The sequence below is a fragment of the Sinohyriopsis cumingii genome, chromosome 1, assembly GCF_028554795.1.
Source record: "Sinohyriopsis cumingii isolate HCF-2022 chromosome 1, ASM2855479v2, whole genome shotgun sequence".
Lineage (NCBI taxonomy): Eukaryota > Metazoa > Mollusca > Bivalvia > Unionida > Unionidae > Sinohyriopsis > Sinohyriopsis cumingii.
This window is the reverse complement of record NC_142961.1, coordinates 122,827,247-122,850,261: the sequence shown is the minus strand read 5'-3', so window position 1 is coordinate 122,850,261 and position 23,015 is coordinate 122,827,247.

The following is a 23,015-nucleotide window of genomic DNA, read 5'->3' as shown; positions in this document are numbered from 1 at the left end:
ATGGAGAGAATCGTTATCAGCAATAGACACTTTGTGTATCTTTGAGGGTTACTTTAAATCTAACGTATCATACAGTTATGTTCCTTCCCATTTATTTTTTGTCATTTTTTGTGTTGTTTTTCTCGGAGTTGATCTAAGTCCAAACTTATTTAGTATCTTCATCAATTTTATTTTTTAGAGTTCTAATTTTGTGGGTGATTCTGCTTGTTTAGGAAGCACGTGGTTCCATAGGGAAGCCCTGTATTCCATTCTTTTCAGAAAATACTTGATCGCCTTCGCCCCCCCCCAAAAAAAAAAATAAAATAAAAAAAATAAAAATAAAAGAGAATCAAGCAAACAAACATATAAATTGTTCTTGTGATATATTCAAAGCATTTTCATATATAAACTTTCAGCATATCAACATGTAAGTATACTCAGGGACCGAATAACATAACCTCAAATATTGATTTATATTTAGTAGATTATTACTTTACAGATGCTGTTATCTCCATGATACCTCAAATACAAAACGTTTTAGATAAACACCAGAAAACATAAGCATGCAGAACAATACATACTGCAGCTTATCCCGTATGATTACATTGTTGAATAAGCTAGATCTTACAGGGCGCTATCTCCAGCCTTGTTGAATAAACTAGGTCTTACAAGACGTTATCTCCAGCCTAACAAACAACAACTAAGACGTAGAAGAAGAATAAGTTGATCATGGAACAGATTCATTTTCAGAATGCCAGACAAAATATAAACTGTAAAACAAGAGGTGTCACGTGCTAGAATACATACAAAAACGGTGAAATCAGATTTCCTAACCAGCATGTATCTAAATGCTGAACTTTTTCTATATTGGCCTCATTTCTCAGACCTTTCCATTGTTAAATTCTCATATTTAAAAAAAATCTATTGACTATATGGGTTGCACTGACTTTTGCAATATTGGTCACGTGATAAAGGTCAACAACATGAGTAAATTGCGAGATTTGCAAACATATAATTGTTTCATTACAGCAGTACAAGTATAGAGGACATGATTTATAAAAAAATATTCAAATTTGCAAAGAATTTTTTTTGTGTTGGTGTTTTGTGATAAAGAAGTAATCAACTGCTACATGCGAGACAAAACTACAGTCAACGCTAAAAAAACTTAAGTCGGCCATGTCAATCTAGAAAAGTAATTCCCAAAAGGCATACAGAGTTTATGTTATCCACTTCTGGAAAGTTGCTAATGCTGCTCAGCAGACCAAAACTTGAATCAACTAATTAATCAAATACATGACTAATTAATCGAATACATGACTAATTAGTCAAATACATGACTGTTATTTATATCGCTTAGCAGTCGTTGTAAATTTACAATCGGATGCTGTGCTCAGCAGTTTTAACGAATTTCTTCTGCCTCAGTTGTTGAAGTCTTGCATTGGTATTGCTCTGCTCCCATTTATAACACTCATGTTTATTTGATATTATCTATTTCCTTTGTTTGTCCTTGACATTACCGCAGATATACAATGAAAAGTCAGGGCCACCGACTCAGTGTACTAACAAAGATAACAGACTCATACATATACAGGTGTCTCCAATTGTCTCAACTTTGTACACTTGACATCTGTTAATGAGTTCATCTAAAGCAATGTATAACTTGTTCAGCAAAACAACATAGGGATACTTCCATTGAATATGATAGTGACCCCGACTATATAAATAAAAATCGTACATGCATTGAAGTTCATTACCGAAATTGATTTTTCAATGCCAAGATTATCTACAACTCACTTAGGCAGCATACATAATGAGTATCTAGATAAGGAAAGACTATGTGAATGGTATTTTTAGAATCTATTCCTTATATACTAGCTATATGAAGAGATCACGGAAATATACACGGCCGTAGATAAGAAATAATGTACGTATTTAAGAATCAGTCTTTCCTTTGAAGAATGTATCGAATTTTGTTATAATCATTGTTTTCCTTTGAAAGCTTTACATAGAAATTTTGTCGAATATTAAGAACCAATAATAAAATATATCGAATATTATTTTACACCCGATGGTTTCGTTTTGATACCATAGTCTACACGGTGGATGATGCTTTGTGAAGTCAACCAGAAAAACCTCCGCAACAATCTATTTCTGAGCAGTTGTCACATAGTGTTATAGGCTCTGTTTATAGCTTTTATACCAAAATGATTTTTATCTGACATTACACTCACGTTCATTCGGATTCCTTCATTCTTCGAGCGATTTTGACTCGTAAACGAGAATATGTATTTTATCACCAGGTTCTGTCCGTGGTACTTTGATTGCGCTTACATAATTATACGTGACTTACTGTATACCAATCGATTTGTCTTCTGCTTTTCAACCAACGCGTCCTGTGCTCATCCAGAAACAATGCTTTCTAAATATGTTGAATATTTCTCCATAATATTTCGACCTTGTTGAATGTATTTACAAAGTTATACGCCGACCAAAGGGCGAGATTTACTTTAGGTGTGCAATACTTAATCCATCATCCTATTTGAAGTATTATTTTCAAAATATATCATGTTTTCAATGACTCTAAAAGGCAATTAGTTCTTAATTATGCTCTTTTAATTTAATAGCTTTCATTATGATATAATGATGGGAAGAATCAATTGAAGCAATTAGAAAAATTCTTCAAATGGGTATTAAAAACAAAGTCTTGCTCTACATGCGTAAGATTTAAACGTTAAACGTACGATTAAATACAGATACATTAAGTTATAGATATCTGAGCTGAAGTGTGTTCACATGATTTGATTTGTCAATCCTATTAGAAATTAATTTTAGACCCAACGTACCTTCATCAGGTACGTTGAAACTTTCTAAGTCTCAATAAAACAATTTTCAAAGCCCCAGCTTTTAATCATAATTAAGGAATGTTATCAGCGATATATTTGCGAACTGTTTTGACGGCAAAAATTATGACTGACAAACCGTTTTAATTGTTTTTAATATTGCATATTATTAGAAATTCTACATCTGTAAAATATTTTAAAAATATGTTATACAATGACTCAAGCAATATCAGTCCTCATCGCATGGAACATAAGTTTAATATGTTCATTGTTCTACTCAATATCAGTCCGCATCGCATGAAAAATTAATTATAACATTCGATTGGGATAATAAAAAATTCAATAATAGCGCTTTCCATTATTGACAGATTATTTGCAGCTTGGTGCCAATATTATAGAAGTATTATCATGTTGGAACTCAGACCTGATTACAAACTCTTAAATCTAACTGGCCACTCAAGTATCCGAATTTTCAGTTTAACATTCTTGCATCTAATTGATGTAAGTCACATTAATGACCATTAAAATATCCAAGTTTTCAAATAAGTTTAAAATGGAGCAAAATAGTTTTTAGAAAAATAGTTTTAGGGTTGGGTTTGGTTATTTAGAACGTAACATGGTCACCATAATATTGAATGGGCTTATTTTGTTAGGACAGATTTTACACGAAGTCTTCTTGACGGTTTCAAACGAGGGTCGCTTGCGAGGGTTTTCATTCCTATAGTCCTGTATCAACTGCAGAAATAGTGTAAATGTTTAAAATATTTTAAATACATTTTAATGAGGTAATATAGCTGGTATGAGCATGGCAAATGTGTGGCTATAATTCCAAAACCTTGACTGAAACTCTTAATTACAGAAATATTAAACGCTGATTACGATAAATCCTTCTTACGTTCGGGTCAAAAGTAGAAGATAAACTTGTTGCATTCCGTTGTGACCTCATGTTCCATTTATATCAGGAAATAACCAACAACAGTTTCATCATCCTCAATAATAAGTATTTTAGTAAAATGTCTGGCTTCTTCTAAGCAGAGTTTTTGTGTATTTTTTTTTAAATATACAAATAAATGCGATTATTTAGCTGGTCATATAAAATATCCGTCATAAACCTGAAATAGCTAGGTAGATATAGATCGATGGTGAAAGATAAAAGGATACATAGGTACAACATGTCTCATACATACATACATACATACATGCATACATACATACGTACGTACGTACGTACGCACATACATACATGAATGATGCATGCATACATACATACGCACGTACACACACACGCACGCACGAATAAATAAATACATACATACATACATAAACACATACATACGTACATCCATCCATCCATCCATCCATCCATCCATACATACATACATACATACCCATTAACCAGTCTTTACCGCATCATATAAAATCGAGATATACCGATAGTATAGGCTGACGATACGGCCGAAAAACCTACAGTTCGAGACACAATGAAGAATAAGTAGGCTTAAACCAGAGTCGCTTTTGAAAAACCTATGGGGCACAAGAGGAAATTCACATTAAGCTGCACTTGGGGGAATAAGGAACATTAACTTTAAGCAGCACTTGAGAATAACAAAGTAGAACCTCTTTGTTCAAAACCTCGTATGCACCAACACTTATCGACCCATGGAAGTATCTGCTAATATCCACAAGAAATTGTTTATCTATACTAACCATCAAAATATAAATTACTAAGCTCAACATTTCTACTCCAAGTTTTTTAGCATTTGGTAACAGGTAAGCATCTGTGATTGAAAAGAGTTTAAGATATAAATATAAATCTCGGAATTATTTTCCATTTTGATGAAATCTCATCGCCAACATTCATTTTCTTATGGATTTTCGAACGAAAGCGACAGTAATTTCTTTTTGAATGGAGACTGTTCAATCATGCAGGAAATAGGCTTTCTCATAGAGTATAAATACTTAATATTAATATTGTTTCTGATATAGTTTTATTTGGCAACAAAAGAACTAGAAAAGGAAACTCAGCAATTTCTTATTACCACAAAAAGAGTCACGAACGTATGACTGTTTCTGTTTCCAGAATGACTACAGCTAGAACTTGTGTGTACCGGAACATAACAAACACTGTCTATCCACTCTTATCATTTCTTCATCCCTCTCATTTAATTATATGCATGTACGTCACCTGTCTTGACTGTTTCCACAACTTTTGCCTTCATGTTCGTTGATTAATTATTTATGTTCATGAGCGAGATGAACTGTAAGTTGAAAAACTCGTTGCCAATCATGTTGTCCTGAATACCCAATTGTGATCTTCTAGGCAATACAATATTAATTGTAAACTGAATATTTGAACGTCGTTTAAATTTAACATCTAGATAACGGTTAAGGTCAGGGAGATTTTTTAACAAGTCATTTCCTTCCCCCGAAATTCAGTTAGACTGGAAGTTTGATAAAATTTATGACAAACGGCTGCAATGGGCTTTACACTATGTAATAGAAAGAAGAGAAATCAACAGTTTAATAAAATCAACAAATAATGCATTTCTCAAAGTTACAAAGGAAGTATTTAAGAGACACTTGCAAAATTGTAAATTAGATCCCAAATAATTTTAAATATCTTGTCACAAGTCCAAAAGTATAAAATGTTCCGAATGAATTACATTAGTTTTAAATGTCTTGATCTACTAATAATCCTGAATGTCATAATGTACCATTATTCTTGAATATCCTTGAATGAGTTCACTATAATTCCAAAATAATGTGTTAATCCAAAGTCAAGGAGTACTTAGTAATTCAAATGAATGATTTAAGTAAGTCCTCTCGAAATTAATCTGAACAAAACTAAAATAGCCGTAATAGAACGTTCTGGAAAAGTATTGGAGAACCTTTTGATCAAGGTTAGGTCTTTTTCTTAAATATCATTTTTTCAACGTAGGGTCATGACAAATGACAAGTATGCAAAAACTCCATTCGCAATCCTCAATCAGGGACATACATCAATCACACATTATACTTTAAATATACATAACACAATTAAATTGATATACATGATAATAATAATAATAATAATAATAGAGAAATGCACTGACATGACACTGTACTGAATTGATATAATGTTGAACTGAATTATGTCAAGTCGGTGAAGAAAAAGCTGATAATTAACTGAAACGACTAGACCGACTATTAACTTCGCAAATTGGGACATGGTTTGATAAGGCCCCCAAATTAGCGATACATTAAAGTGTTTGTATGAGTAGTTGTTATGGTTATGCCGTATCCACTACATAGAAACTACATTACGAGACATTCTTTAGTACAAATCTTAATCAAAATATTTGGATGAGAGATGTTAAATAAACAGGGCCGTTGACAGGGATCACGGGCCCTGGGGTACGAAACACCCAGGCCTCTCCTAGTTCTTGTTCAAAACAAATTTATTTCTTTTATAAAATTAAAAAAGTAAGAGGGCTTGGGCCCCGGGGATATATCCCCAGTTGCCCCCCCCCCCCCTTGTCGGACCTCTAAGTAAAGAAGAGATGCATCAATGAGTGATGTTCACAGCAATAAAAAACAAACAAATGAAGCAGCCAATGATGCTATATATAAAATGATCTTTTAAAATGGAATGATGGTAAGATGCGAAAAATCTGCTTGTATTTTTTCATTACCTGAAAAGGTTGATGTCAATCAATAACTTTCGTCTGCAAGCTTTTCGATAACAAAAACTACAGAACATTGAACAATCAGAATTGAATAGACATTGATTGGACTTTGTTTAAACTATATTACTATTTCATTTTAGAATAACAATTAATATTTCATTCAGTTTTTGTAAAACCTGTTAACATATGATAGAGAACAGCACATTTTCTAGCACAGCGATTAGCAAAAACCTTAAAATACATAGTCCAAACAAAACGTGCAAAACAGAGAATATAATTCATCTCATCACGTGTAAGATATGTAGACTTCAGTATGTCGGAGAAACTGAAAAGATACACAAAAGGAACAACCTCCACAGACCTGACTGAATGACAAAGAAGCTGTACAGAAGTCCAGTCGGAGAACACTTCACCTCCCACTGGCACACTTTCAGTGATATAACACTTACTGCAATTGCTCACAACCCCAAACGGAATCCCGAAACCAGGAAAGAATCTTACCAGATACGCCACCTTAGAACACTGAAACCAAGCGATTAAAACTAAGAGAACCAGAAAAATACAGCCACGCACAAATAAAATCATCTTTTTTACAGACGGCACATTTTCTTTTAAATAATTCTCTAAATTTGATTATTAGTCACCTAATAGCCTATAACTACTAATATAGCAATGAACTATCCCGGATATAATCTGCGCTTACAGAAATTTACGTAAAATAGCAGACGGCGATATAGCTGATTGATTTTCAGGTCAATATAAAATATTTGTCAGCATCTGCAGCAAGTTGAAGTAAACTAGTTGAAACATAAACAAATTTCAGGCTCTTAATTCCAGTAGAAATAATCAACTAATATTGTGGGTAACTTAAGCGATTTTTCTGTTTTGTGTTTGTCGTGCCTGGTTTGTATTTGCATTTGAAAAAGACTCATTTAGAGTCGAAAGAGCTGAGGCTAATTAGAAACTAGTTTGATCTGTTAGTTTTCAGTTTATTGCATTTATCTTAGTCAATCCCTGACGCACGTGATCCCTTGCTGGATCCAGTGCACTTGAAAGGACTGTTATTCGCCCTGTGATTTGTATATATACGCACGTGTGTGTCAAGATTAGTCAGAAAGTCAGACAAACAGATCGGACGGTTTGATGGTATCCGTATAGTGAAAGTAAGCATTATCGTTCAAACTCGACTCACAATTCGTACTTATAACTGGCTGGACATTAGGGGGCAGGGGCCAGGTTTTATGTACAAATTTACACAAGTGAGGTCAAAAAGGTCCATATTTTTAGATACCTATATTATAACAAAGCATAAGAATATTATTCACTTGACCAAAGAAGTCGATGGCAGTTCATAGCAGAAGAAGTTTATGCACCCCAACCCCTATTTTATACATGCATTTTTCACATCCAAAGGCCATTTTTGAAAGCATGAGGTGCTCACAGTGCAGACGCAAGCCCTTTCCCTGGATGAAAAGTTTGAAAAACATTGTCTACTCAATAGTTTGATGCAATTCAGAATAGTTGTCATCCAAGCCGTTTTTGAAATATTCTACTTGCCTTGAACCCACGTGTCTACTGCTATGGAAGGCTAACTCTTCTTCCTAGCTGACTATTGGTATTTCACTATCAACTTACTGCAGAGCAACTATGGAAGATGTACATGCTTGACATCAATTTCAAGAACAACACAAGCCCGAAACACCTAGTTCACAAATATATCCATATCTATAAATAGTAAACAATACTAGCTGAAAAAGCCACACCATAGCCTTAAGTTAAGATATTTGCCAGGGGCCAATTACAAAACTGGACCCTGCCACCTTAAGAATTTGGCTGAAAATGGTTTATGTCAAAAGTTGTGTACATATATATTTAGACGTTATCTAGTACAATGGTATAAAGGAAAACTTTTTGTGCACAAAACTAAAAATGGTATTATGCTTTTGAAAAAGTTACTACTCTGCGGCAAAAAGCACTGCATTATTTACATTGTGAAATATGACTGACTGCATTTCTTGAAAGATTTCAAATTGGTTGAAATCTACAATGCTTTTGGTCTTTGTTTACCACCATAGCATCAGTACAGAATCAAAATTCCTTTACAGTGTTTCATGAATGTTAAGAAGAGATCAGGAAGTTATACATTTTAGGAGGGAATGATAGAAATGCTATGCTAGTTATCAGTGACAGAAGTGAAAAGTTTCTATAAACTCTTCTAGCAAACTTAAAGAAATCACACATATAAGAAAATCATGTGCTTTAGAAGTACTTTTAGACTGATATAAAAGAAGCGGTTCCTAACTTTGCATTATCATTCTGGAGATGCTAATAGCAGCATCAGTGTTGTGTCGGTGTATGTTGTGGGGTAGGTGGGTAATCACAACACAAGTCTAGCTAGTCTGGAGAAGCCAAAGTTTAATCAATTAACATTAGACAATGCTGGAATATTGATATACTGATGTGTGGGACCCTAAAACTTACAAAGTGACATATCAAATAAATTCAATGATACATAGCCATTGAAATTGACCATACATATACAAATTACTCGATACAATTTAACAGAGAAATTTCTTCTCAGACACCAATTTACTTACAACTGACTTTAATGCTTTCTGGAGTTTACAAAATCATAGTAAATAATAAGATAAGGTATTGAACAAATATTTACAGTGGAAAATTCAGTTCAAGGTCAAAAGCATTTCACCGGCTTGGCTTTTAATAAGCACGTACCATAAAACAACTCCTGCAGAAGCTAAATTTGTCCGTCAAAGTCACTCTCTTGTGCACTTAGATCAGAATGAGTATCTGGATGAGATTGAAACTATTGTTTCTTTCAGCATGACTAACCGATTAATCCAAATCTTTTACCAAGCAAACTGAGGCCTGCAGAAAGAAAAGAAACAAGTGATATTGATGTACTTTTAACATTCAGTGAAAACATAAGAATTTCAGAGGAGAAACTGTATGTGTATTGTCAAATGATGAAACTGCCACTTAATTTTAAGCTTTCCCCCCTTTGTTAACTGAACCTAGAAATTTCAAGATACATACATGACACTGAAACATTTCCTATTATCACCCACGTGTGAGATATGAATCTTTTACGTCAACTTCAGAGTCGGGTCATGAAAGTTGAAACTGTCGGTGTGCTAAAACTTTAATTCTTCTCACCAAAATATAGCAAGAAATATGCCATATGCATCATTGTTTCTAAGACCGCTCCGCTGGTGACATTCAATATTCACAACAGTATGTTTATGTATGATTCCTCTGAATTCTATCTGCTCATGTGGAGTTAAATTACTTTTAAGAATACATGTTGACATGCTATGCAATTGTTTATGTGTGTCTGCATTGAAATGTGAATAATATTCATAAAAATAGGGGTGCAAATCTTGACAGCTACAGAAAGTGCAATACAATACATTATGGCTACCATTTTGTTCCCATATATAGTAAGTTAAGTCCAAAATATGCTACTTTGTCATGATGTAAACAGTTCTCAAACTGAGGTATAAAATACAGTTACCTCCCTCTCCAAAGCGCATTACATACAACATTAAGTGATATATGGAAAAAGGAAGGAAATATAATGAAATTAATTCATAAAAATTACTTAAATATACACAAAGAAACGGAAAAGTACAATAGATGTGTCTGACTGCACCATACATTTTTTAAATTATTTTTCCTTAAGGGGGCAGGGGCCAGTTTTGATGTACAAATTTAATGCCGCAATCAGCGACCTAGTATAAAAACATGATAAATCAAATACACAAGTGAGGTCAAAAAGGTCCATATTTTTAGATACCTATATTATAACAAAGCATAAGAATATTATTCACTTGACCAGAGAAGTCGATGTTCATAGCAGAAGAAGTTTATGCACCCCAACCTCTATTTATAATGCATTTTTCACATCCAAAGGCCATTTTTGACAGCATGTGTTGCTCACAGTGCAAACGCAAGCCCTTTCCCTGGATGAAAATTTTGAAAAAACATTGTCTACTAAATAGTTTGATGCAATTCAGAATAGTTGTCATCCAAGCCGTTTTTGAAATATTCTACTTGCCTTGAAGCCACGTGTCTACTGCTATGGGAGGCTAGCTCTTCTTCCTAGCCGACTATTGGTATTTCACTATCAACATACTGCAGAGCAACTATGGAAGATGTACATGCCTGACATCAATTTCAAGAACAACACAAGCCCGAAACACCTAGTTCACAAATATATCCATATCTATAAATAGTAAACAATACTAGCTGAAAAAGCCACACCAAAGCCTTAAGTTAAGAAATTTGCCAGAGGCCAATTTACGAAACTGGACCCTGCCACCTTAACCAATGAGATTTCAAGGTTCTGACTGAGTCTCATCATTAGGGTGTGGATGTAATCAGATTTTGAGCCATTATTTCTTAGTTCTGAATGGCTAGGAAAGATGTGGATAAGAAGGCAGGAGCTATTATAATGTAGTAAGTGAGCTGGCAGTACAAGTATTTATAAAGCCTTGTAATGCTGAACTAAGCATGTGTATGTGTATGTATGTGATTTGGATTTTTAACGTAGCTTTACAAAATTTCAATCATATCGCTACGATGTCTGCAGTGGTAGTTTATAGTGATGTCTAGCACTGGGGCATCATGCTGCAGACATGTAGCATCATGTGCTACCCAGTCACATTATCCTGGTACTAGACCGACCAGTCCTTACACTAACCTCTTAATGCTGAGCGCGAAGCGAGGCAGCTGTTAGTACCATTTTTGTAAGTCTTTGGTATGACTCGGCCGGGGATCGAACCCACGACCGACCGCATCCTGAACTGATCAATGCCAAACAATAAATGAACATAACTTATAACACGATATTTTGTAAAATTATACTTGATAATTTATTTATTGCAGACATTATTTGTACACTGAAAAATGCTTATTCAATCTAGGTAAAAATTATGGTTTGTCTTTTCTAATGTCGTTATTGTTGTATTCCTGATTTGACGATTATATTTGCGTTTGTTAACAGCTAGAAGGAAAGACAGATCAAGTAAGGGAACGAAAACTAAATAAATCTTTGTAACGATGGACGACAAGCTACTCGAAATTATGTCCTCTCCTTTCCTCCATAATTTGTTGGTGCTAAGACGGGTATTTTTATCCAACCAATCGGGAAATCAAATTTCTGTTTTGATGTGCATATTAATTATTTCCACTACAGTCTTCTTGTTATCTTAATGCATTTAACATCTTGAACAGATTAGATAAATCTTCCTTGGATTCATAATGACTTTTTATGATTACATTTCAGCGACAAAATCATAATAGTATGCAAAGGAATCCGTAATAGGAGCCGCATACTTTTCTAGGCATCGCATACGGCGGTTAGGAGTCTAAATGCTGACTTTCAGTGGACTCTCACACGAAGTTTCATCAAAGAGGAACTCTACGTAATAATAGAACAGAGTACCGTTTTAGATGGATTATTAAAAATACATTTACCTGTAGTGTAAATATATAGTTCATAGATAGGACTGCCGTGGCCGATGGTCCAGTATCCTAACTCAAACAACCAGAATAATAGGCACTATTAAGAACTACATTCCTTTTCCAATAATAATAATAATGATGAATACGTAAAAACATGAAACAAAGTCAAAGAAACACGACGCAGTTCACCATATTGTAATATGTGAATGTGTATGTACAAAAATTATCCATTTAATGTGTCAATATTAGTTGATGTTAAACGTTGAGGTGTGAGATGATGTTTGATCTACGAGACTTTGGCATATTTGATATGTCATTTTTATCTGTTGCTGAAAACACCTACCACATGTGAATTCTTACATTCCTGAACGTATGCCACTCACCCACCATTGCTTATATCGCAGTCTGCATCTCTTATAAATGTGTACTCTGCGTTTTATACTTAATGCGAACATAAAACATTGTTTGGTCTTCTAAAGACACCAACAGTTCTACAAGCACTGGGACATCACCATTAAGTGAAAAGACGTTCGCATGTTAGTGGTTATTTTGCCTTATTCATTTTCATGTTGGACCATGTTTGTGTCGTACGGAATTTATCATGAATTGTTCAGGAAGTGAGTATCTTACCGTTTTGAAATTTGGAATATCAAAGCCAGAAATATAATGATAGTCCCTAAATTAGTGATTTCAACCATCCGGTAGAGATTTTTTTACCGAAAAAGCGGAGAGGCAGGATAGTGATGGAATCAAAGTGCCCGGCCGAAGAATCACATTTCTCTTGTCAGACTTTTTTGAACAATAAGGTAGAACTAATATTAATGCTCATTATTGTTAGTTCTTGGCTATGTAAAACTTGTTTTTGTACTTTAATGTGCAAACTAATATGCATTTGATAGGGACTATTTCTAACTATATTACGACTCGTTGCATCATCAGTACGTTGCACTCGTTCGATTCGCATCGAAATTCAGTTGCCCGTTTCGTTCAGTTCTACGTAGTCATAGGTATGAATAAACAAATAAGATAAAAGTCAAAACGTACACCACGGACATTGAGAGGACCATTTAATTCTGTCTTAATTGTGTGTTTAGAGGGATTTTTCCATGCAGTTTTAACAGTCGTCTTAGTTACCGTCATGGCTAGCTCTGAGAAGGAAAACCTTATTTGGCTAATTAAGGTCATGTTACGTAAAGCGGAGTCTATAAATAAGAGTGCATACAGTGCACCGGCAGATAGCTGTCAGAGCGGCAAAGTATGAACATCTAACTAGAAAAGAATTTCGGCCATGTATTCTAAAATCATCAACTATATATTTTTACATAACCGATATTAACTCTTTTACTTTAAGATCCCAAAACTGAATCAAATTGTTATGATATATTTTAAGTAGATTTATTACATGATTGATGTTGAATTTAAATGCATTGTGATTATTATATTGTTATCCTTTATAAAGCCGCTGATGTCTCCAACCACACTGCGCAAGCACACTTGCACTAACATTATTTTTCCATTGAGATCACGCTACTATGACAGAATGTGATAGTCAAACTAAAAATTTAGCTGGTAATATATACAGGAATATAATAATATAATTAATTTCACCATTCTATTGTGTAGTATAACGTTGTCTTTTGGCATTTAGACAAACAAGTCTGCAATATATTATTCGAAATTGATAGTGTTGTGACAGACACTGTTTATGTAAAGTCACAATGCGAGATTGAAAAGCACGTTCTATCTCAACTTTAGTATTTATAAAAATCATTATTAAGTATATATATATATATATATATATATATATATATATATATATATATATATATATATATATATATATATATATAATGTATGTTAGAGGGCGTCATCAGTACACAGACTATCAGTCTAGAATTAACACTAATTTTCTGGCTAAAGCTTCATTAAATACTAACGATACAAACAAATTAATCTTAATTTTTTGTTTTCAATTTTTGCATTATGTTTTGAACACCAATATTGTTGAGACATACATTGAGACATATAAGACTAAACAATATTATATGGTATTAGGTATGTCATCGTCATAGATGAAAAGACGGTTTATTTATCTCGAACAAAGTTGTTGCGCTGCAACAGCCGAAATGAGATAAAATAATTGTTTACAAATATTTGATACATCATAGTCTTGTATGAAAAGATGGTTTATTTAATTCCAGGCAAGGTATTTGCACTGTAAGATACCAATAGAGAATCAAAGTAGTTGTGTTGTAAATAATTCAAAAGCAAATTTATGACAAAATAATTTCATACAAATAAATGTTGCCATCGTCTTGGATGACAAGATGGTTTATATGTCTGCATGGAAAGTAGCTGCGTTACAAATAACTCAACAGACAAATAAAAGTAGTTGCGTTGCAATTACACAACAGTAAATGTATGAGACAAAATAACTGTATACAAATATTTAAAATATTTAATGTCATCGTCCTGCGTCAATAGACGGTCTATTTATCTTGAAGCAAAGTTGTTTCACTATACATACTTCAGCAGCCAAATTATGAGACAAAATATTATTTTTACAAATAATATTATTATTATCGTCTTCAATGAAACGATGATTTTTTTAGCTCAGAGCAACGCATTTGCACTACTAAAATGCTAATAGAAAATTGAGACTGCAAAATATTTTCTCTGGAAGCTACGTCTAATCTTTTGAGTTAGATAAATCCAGTCTATTCCCCCCCCAAAAAAAAAAAACTGTTTGTTTTTCTTGATGTTTTGGTGTCTTCTATTCCTCTCCTTTTCCAGCCAAAGGTTCACTGCCCATCTTCGGACACGAACTTTTGCTTGATTACTTGTCCTAGAATGAAAACTAAATATGAAAGTAATACCAAGAAAAACGTCAGTCACTCTGCCATCTGAAACGGCCACACCTTGCACATTCTGTCTCCTACTATAGAAAAAATGTTTCCGTTTCATTCACCTTTATCAAAAGATCTGTATTTACAGGACTTGCAGGGTCAAAATCCATTTTCAGCAATCGATCTGTTGCCTAAGCAAACTAAATACCTTTAAGGGAGATCAGAAATCAATGGAAATATAGAATAATAATAAAATCATATCAAAGAAAACCTTATTCGGAAGTATCATCTGCGACCGTAATGCCAATATTTAAATCGTGGCATATCTTCAATGACCTCGTATGCGGAATTCTGCCCCTATTCGGATACTTTCGTGATGTGACGTCATAGTAGCGACTCAAGCATCCCGACCGCGAGTTGCTAGAGTAAAGACAATACCGTTTTGCGTTGCTTACGGGTGTAATAGCACCTTAAAAAAGGCTATGTACAGCATTTGTTTACCCCATAAGATAAAGACATAAAGAAAGTATGGAGACATTATTACAAGCGAGTCGATTTCAAAGCAACACCATACAGCACTCTGTGCACATTACATTTCTCGAAGGAATGCTACGAGAGGGATCCTGAAAAAATGGCAGCTCCAGGATACACAAATACTAAGCCTAGACTAAAATTTGACGTTGTTTCAGACAAACCGTTGGATATTTTAAATTCTGGGAAAAGTGTTAAACGTGTGAGTTAGGAAAAATAGGTAAAAGGCCGAGTAAGTGACCACAAAATGCAACAATCAATTCACAGATCTTTTATTTAAACCAGCAGTGCTAAAATATGATAGCCACTCTAATTTTAGTTCGAGCCCATCCCGTATTCAAGGTGAAGCGCCCGTCGGGTTTGTCGAAACAAAAATTGTTTGCCTGAGGAAACTTTGATAGCGCTGATGAAATGAGTACATGTTTTTTCAAGATGTTTACATAGATGCTTTAACATGGCACTGTCCTAGGTGAATTGAGATCTGATTTTTATCAAATGGATGCTTTGCTAAAAATAAGATTCTAAACATGTCGTGTTTCGAGGAAGAAGAAAAACAATTTTCTTTAATGATTCTGGTATAAAACTATGACTTGTGCAGTTTAAATAACAGCGATTAAAAAAAGGTCATGCATAAAATCAAAGTTTCACATTAACTGGCTGACAATCTAAATTGGGGAAGGCGACAATTTACCCCACCCCTTTGCTCCAATGTGCGAGTGCACACGTGACGCCCCATTTTTACCTGTGGTACGCCTTATTATCCCACGGGACAAGCACTTTTTCCATATTCTGTAATTGTATCTGATTTAATTGTTTGTAAGATTTAAAATCTTTTTATTTTTTAAAATTTCATTATATGTCAAAATAATGTTTGCTAGGAACTCGTGCCCTTTCCCGAAAATAGTTTGACCTTGATTGTTCATTTCAATAAACACCAAATCTTGACCTAGATCCTGACCTTTATTCAAAATTTGTAGCAGCCACGTAAATAAGTTCTATTTTATTTTTTAAATGACCAGTTGTTGTCGATATCATGATGGGACTACGTGATTTAATATGTAAACTTTTTTATTTTCAATTTTATTTCTTAGATTTAAATGATTGGTTTTCGTCAGGGTCATGTTAGGCGTACGCGGTATAAACATGATCACGTGACCCCCTTCCGATTTCGCAACTTGGGGATTTTCGAAACTGCGTTTAAGAATACGATATAACCTTTGTTTTGGAAAAATATTCTCAGTTGGGCTTTTACACTGGAAAGTGTTTTATCGTTTGGATTTATTTCAAATTACTGGGATTTAAAAGGATTAATTCTTTTTCCTGGAGATATACATGTGCTCTTACGAAATTCTTGAACCAAGACATCTCTTATAGAAATTTATTCGGATTTACAAAACCGTAGTGATATTTCTTGTTTCTACAAGGAACGTTAGATTTCAACACACTACAGGTTACAGCATACGCCATCGTTTTCCATCTTGGATTCTTCGTTGGAATCGAACTTGAAATCATTAGAACATTTTATTATTAGGATTTCTAAAATATTATTTGTGGATTATTCTTGGATTGTTGTTTGATTTGATTCTATGTGCAGTATCATCTCTGATGAAAATACATAACGTCAAAATCAGACGAGGACATACAACAATTCATCGCGATCAGGCAATTGTTGAACGATTTAATCGAACACTTGCTTAGAGATTGTTTAGGTTTATTGAAACATACGCGAGCATCGAAGATCTTAAATGAGTATATTGTGGTGAGTCGCCATCATTGTAACTCGCACTTGAACAGGATTTAGTTCCATATGACAGGAACGCTTTTTCACGGCTAATACATATATTTTTCTTTATTGTATCGGTGATGATAAAATCTAATTCAGTATAGTCAATAATTAACCTACATCGTTCATGAATATGTAAACCACCTTGCGTAAACTTTTAAATTATCTTTCTACCGAGATCCTTTGCTTATTTTCATGGTCAATCATATCTGTACCCTCAAGTGGATCTACAAAATGTCTTTCTTCTGGTAACCATACTCGTTTTTGTAGACGATACGACATAAATAATTAAATCACTGTTAATACCAATAAAATTCCTGACTTAATCATAACACATCGAATGAAGATTTTCAGCAAACTTAAATTATGTAATTCGTGCAAAACCCGTTACGTTAAAATCTGGTAGAGGTCAATTTACAGAAACTCTAGTCATTTCAAAGGAAGGATATCTAAAGCTATTAAAATTTCTGAACATTCTCCCATTGCAGGAAAACGTCCAGAATAACACGCTGCTATATCAAATTATATCAAATTATAAAAAAAATAGTATTAGGTATTTCACACTCTACCATGTCCATATTCGACACTACTTGATATTACATCATCGAGAAATTCAAACCTAGTCGGCTTCCACGGATTTTTTTCCTCTAGCGAAAGGAGCTGCGACAGATGGAACATTAAAACAGTTATATAATAACTGTTCGTTAGCGCGGCTATATTTTAAAGCAAGATCTTTCATTTTCCTATGAAGAGAATCTGTTCGATAAATATCACCATTAGGTCGTATAAATTGATTAAATCTACTTTTTATCTTCTTCGATACAAATACTTCCATCATGCCTTATCAAATATTGTTACGGCCAAGCATGCTCATTATGATCAATAATATTTATCGGAGCTCCTTTCGATTTATATTTTGATTTGTACAAAATCTCTTCGGTTAATGTTTTTACTGTTATTGGGAATTATAGTTTCTTTCCTAGTTCAGCAACGTCTTTGATAGACGCTCCGGTGTCTTTAACTGTTTCTGCCTAATCATTTCTTCTTTTACTTCTTAGATCCGTTATTTTATTTCCACGTATCGCGTTTGAAAAATGTTCTGTAATTCGCTCAGCTACACAATTTATTTTCAAACATTTCGTTGGTTTAAGATCATTTTCGTCAGGTGTATCATTTATCGGATATATTGTATAAATAACTGCAGTTACAGGATAGGCTCGTTTATAATACGGTTCTTGAATACCAGTCATCATTCCTGGTTTAGAATTTTTATGAATATTTTCAGTGTGATGTAATCGAACAGGGTCACGGATAATCCAAGTATCGTCTACTTCCACACACAAAAAAGTATTCTAAACAGATATTGTAACAGATTGGGGGGTGGGGGTATGGGATAACTTGTGTAAACGTAATAATAAATTGCAAGAATGCTCAAAGTCAGGACCTTTTTATTTTTGACTATGAAATTGTGATAAGATGCTTAGTACAAGAAATATGACTAAAACATGAATGTATGTGATTGATTACGTGTAACGTATGCAATACACAAATGCTATAATATGCTGGACTTCATAACCTTAATCATTCAGCGAGAAATGGACGACCCACGGAGTATTTTGAAAGTTAACCCTAAATTCTTAGTGTGGCGGGAGATAGCTGCTTATTTATGTGGCACCATTTTGAGAATAAAGAAATTAAAATTTGTAGACTTGTCTTATTTTTTACAAGTATCTATGAGCTTTTTAATGACATCCAATAAAGTTGTAATTATAACTACCTCAATGGTGGAGAGATGTTGATTAAAGCGCTAATGTTGACAGCTATCTGCCGAATTTCGAATTTCACTCCTGTTTATACTCTTTGGAAAGTAGTCATGTGTTGTAAACATAACCAATCATTGCTTGTCCGGGACGCCGAAAAGGTCTGGTGGTGCCGAACAGATACTACAACTAGCGACACAAACTGAGGATTAATATACAATTTAACTATCATCACTTGTCCGTTCACACTCTGTCATTAGCAAATATATAAACATTACGTATTTTGCCGTGTCCGTCAAACGTCAACGTACTTGAAATCGTAACCAAGACAGTTAAGCTTGGGTGAAGAGTACACATCTACCGATGAACGCTGATAACATTGAAAATATATTGACTAGCATAAAAACGAAGAATACACCAATACATATTAAAAACATACTTATTCTAGTATAAAAGAAGGCCAGCATTTACAATCAACAAGTGAAATTTAATTTAAAAAATGTGCACTTGACAAATTTACTGTGTGGAACCGGTCATGTGATCTAGTGTCGGCCATCTTGCCTGCAGACGTATTTTCGTGATGTCAGCTGTTGGAGTCATAGAGCTTAGTGCTATTCAAATGATGAGTTGTCATGGGAATTTAAGGGTGATAAACATATTTCTTGGTGTGACAAATTCATATGAAATAAGATTCCAGAAGATTTTGTGAGTATTTAACGATGTGCGAGGTTGAATTTCATGACGCATGTTACCACGTGACCGGCAATCACCGTTAACATAAACATGAACGGTTTGATACAGATATCAAGGTAAGTCGCGATCTATACACTTCTGATACATTACAATGTTTAAATTCATTCTTTCAGCAGTTTATATGTTCATTAACATGAACAACATGTTAAATTTATGACATAGAAAAACATCCCTTTCCATCCATTCTATTACAGCTTTAGAGCCTCATGTCTATTACACCCCCACTTAAATAAAATTGATTCTCCTTAAACAAAAGGAGAACCACAATTTCAGTTAGACTATCAATTTTAATAGACAATACAGTTTAACTAATATGCAGGGGAACTGTTTTTATCTCCCTCAGGACGTCATCAGTGGATTTGTCTCTTCTGGACATTGACCCCTCAACCATCGCCACAAATTCGTCATCCGCCTTTGATTTGCAACCATGTATGGCCAATTGTCGCAGCCATTCATAGTTGTAATATCTGGCTTTTCTTGAGACCATCTCACCCCCATATGCTAGTTCAGCTGTTCCTGGAAGGGTCAGCATGTTGTATTTGTCTAGGAGGTAACTCCTCTCCAAGGCTGGATTCATCTTTGATCCCGCCCCTGTCTCTAATGTCATGGCTGCAAATTCCCATGTCAACAGCTTCTGGTCAGGCGTCATTTTGGTCCATCCCTCCGGTGGCCAGTGAATCACAGTAGACCCCTCTGTAAACGTGAACTGCAGTTCTTTCTTCCAGTCCTGGCGAGCAGGGACCAAAAGAGGTATGCATCCCTTTTTCAAACACATCAAAATTCTTTCCCTGATGATAGAGCACTTCTTTGGTATGTCACTAGCTGCCCCCTGAATCGGTGGAGGAGAAGAGTTCTTCATAGACAAGTCTAGGGCCTCAGGAGCTTCTTTCGCTATACTGGTCGTTTTCATCATTGTAGATCTTGTCGTTGGAAGATTTAGATTCACTTTTGGCGTGGTTGGTAAACTGACGGCAGGTTCCTCAACTGCACGAGGTGGGGTGAATGTGGCTGAAGCTTGGCTGATATGTATGATGGCATCTTTATTAATTCCTATTATTTTGGCCAACTTGAGTTTTAATTCTCTTTCAGGGTTTTCTACATTTGTCATCACGGAAGGAGGTATCAGTGAAGAGGTGTGCGTTCTAGCATTCACTCTCCGGAGGAGAGTATCCAACAACTTTGCATTGGTTTCCTCTCTTTTTATGTCACACCTGTACTACAACGTACCATTCGTGGATACGACATGTATTGTAACTCCATCTCCCGTCATGTGAAAGGACTGCACTTCCAGTTCCGCCTGGATTTCCGGTCGGGTGGGCGAGTATGACTCACATCGGGTTCTCTTCAACCGCGGTTCCTCGATCTCTTCATCATAGTCGGGAACAAACCTGGATTCTGACATTGGCGTATCGTGTCTTTTGGTCGTACTTGAGTGCTGGTCTGATTTTGACATTTGCCCTATCATGGCGTCCCAACAGGACTCCCACTCTTTCTGTCCCTTCGTTGGCTTCTTAATACTCTCCAGCCAGCTCAACACTGCTACTCTTGTACGAATTGCCATAGTCGACTCCCATGCGTTGGGACTCATGATTCTTTTATAATTTTCTGGCTGTAGGGACAGCCAGAACCCATTGCTCTCGCTAAAAATTTCAGGCTGTAGTGTCTTCAGAATGGAAGCATGTCTTCTTTCAATGTGGTTCTTCAGTTCTGTTCTTCTATACGTCGACTCTTCACGGGTACACCAAGCTGTGAGGACTGGCCATTAGATGGTTCTTCAAGTCCCGGTTGTTACTAAATGTTTCTGGACAGATCCAGCATATTATTCTTGATGTGGAGGCAGACATTCTGTAACCAAAGGTCGAATATTTAATAGAAAAAAGGTTTCATTAACATCAGCCATTTATAATCATCACCTGTGCCAAATCAGTAAGTTAACAAATTAATCGCTATCTCCCGTGCAAGTTAGTGGGGTCTTTCTTTATCTTTTACTAATGTGTGGTTCAAAGGCCCTGGATAATTTGGAAGCTTGAAAATTATTCCCATCTTTGGGTACTACTCTATTACCATGAGCACTCTTCACAACACTTCACCCGACAAAAAATAATTAAAAAACAACTTCAAATCCATATCATTATTTCATCGCAAATGGAAAACATCATGTCTATCATGGACGCACCGCCTCCATAATCACGTCTGATAATGGAACCATCTTACTTATTCTGTCCGTCCGACAGGAATAAGTATACCATCATTGGAGAGGCAATTGGGTGATAAGTCCAGTCCCAAACCGTACATAAACCACACGATAGAACGCTCCACCTTCCAGCTGATATGGTGTGTTAGCGTACACCACTCAAATAAAAATAAAAATCGGTGCCCGTCCTGAACAGATTTTTCCAGACCATTTTTGATGCCTCTGCATCGTTGCAACCATCAGAAATAAAACTGAACTACGTTATATCATGCATGTACATCTAACGGTAAATAAAGTGCTGTAATATCATCATGGTCGACCAGGTTCCAACGTTTGGTACTGCCTTGCCCACAACGGGGTGTTCCTTCCATGGCAGGGTGCCAAACCATCAATGTGGTATACCTTCGACGGCTGTTTTATCGACTTCTTCACGCGATAAGTCACATCATCAATTTTCTTCACAACAACAAAGGGGCCCTTCCAAGACGAGGTAAGTTTCTTACAAACTCCAACCTTCCTGACTGGCTCATGTACCCACACAGCTTGTCCTAATTGTAAAGATCTTTTTCTAGCTAAAAGATCATAATATTTCTTCTGATGTAATGTCCTTTGTTTCAGGCATTTCCTAGCTATTTCACAAACCCGTTCAAACTTCTTCCCTAGGTTAGATACATACTCTCAACATTCTATAGGCGTATCGATGCTGTTTGGCTGTCCAATTACTGCTTGCAGTGGCATGACAACTTCTCGTCCCAAAGTCATCATATTTGGTGTCTGTGAAGTGCTTGAGTGCACAGAAGAGCAGTATGCAAGCATAACTTCTGGCAGTATTTCGTCCCAACAGTTCTGTTTTGATTCACAATACATGGTAAACATCACTTCAAGCGTGCGATTAAATCTCTCTACATTTCCATTCGACTTGGGCCTCATGCTTGTAGTTCTCGTTTAGTCAATACGCACTTATCGGCACATATCTGGAAAGACTTGAGACTCGAAATTCTTCCCCTGATCCGAGTGTAACTGCAGTGGTGTTCCAAATCGACAGATGAAGTTGTTAACAAATGCTTCCGCAACGGTTGCAGCCTCTTGATATGGTATAGCAATTGCCTCTGTCCATTTAGTAAAACAATCACAGATGACAAGTATGTACTTGTTTCCAAGTCTTGTCTTTGGGAGTGGC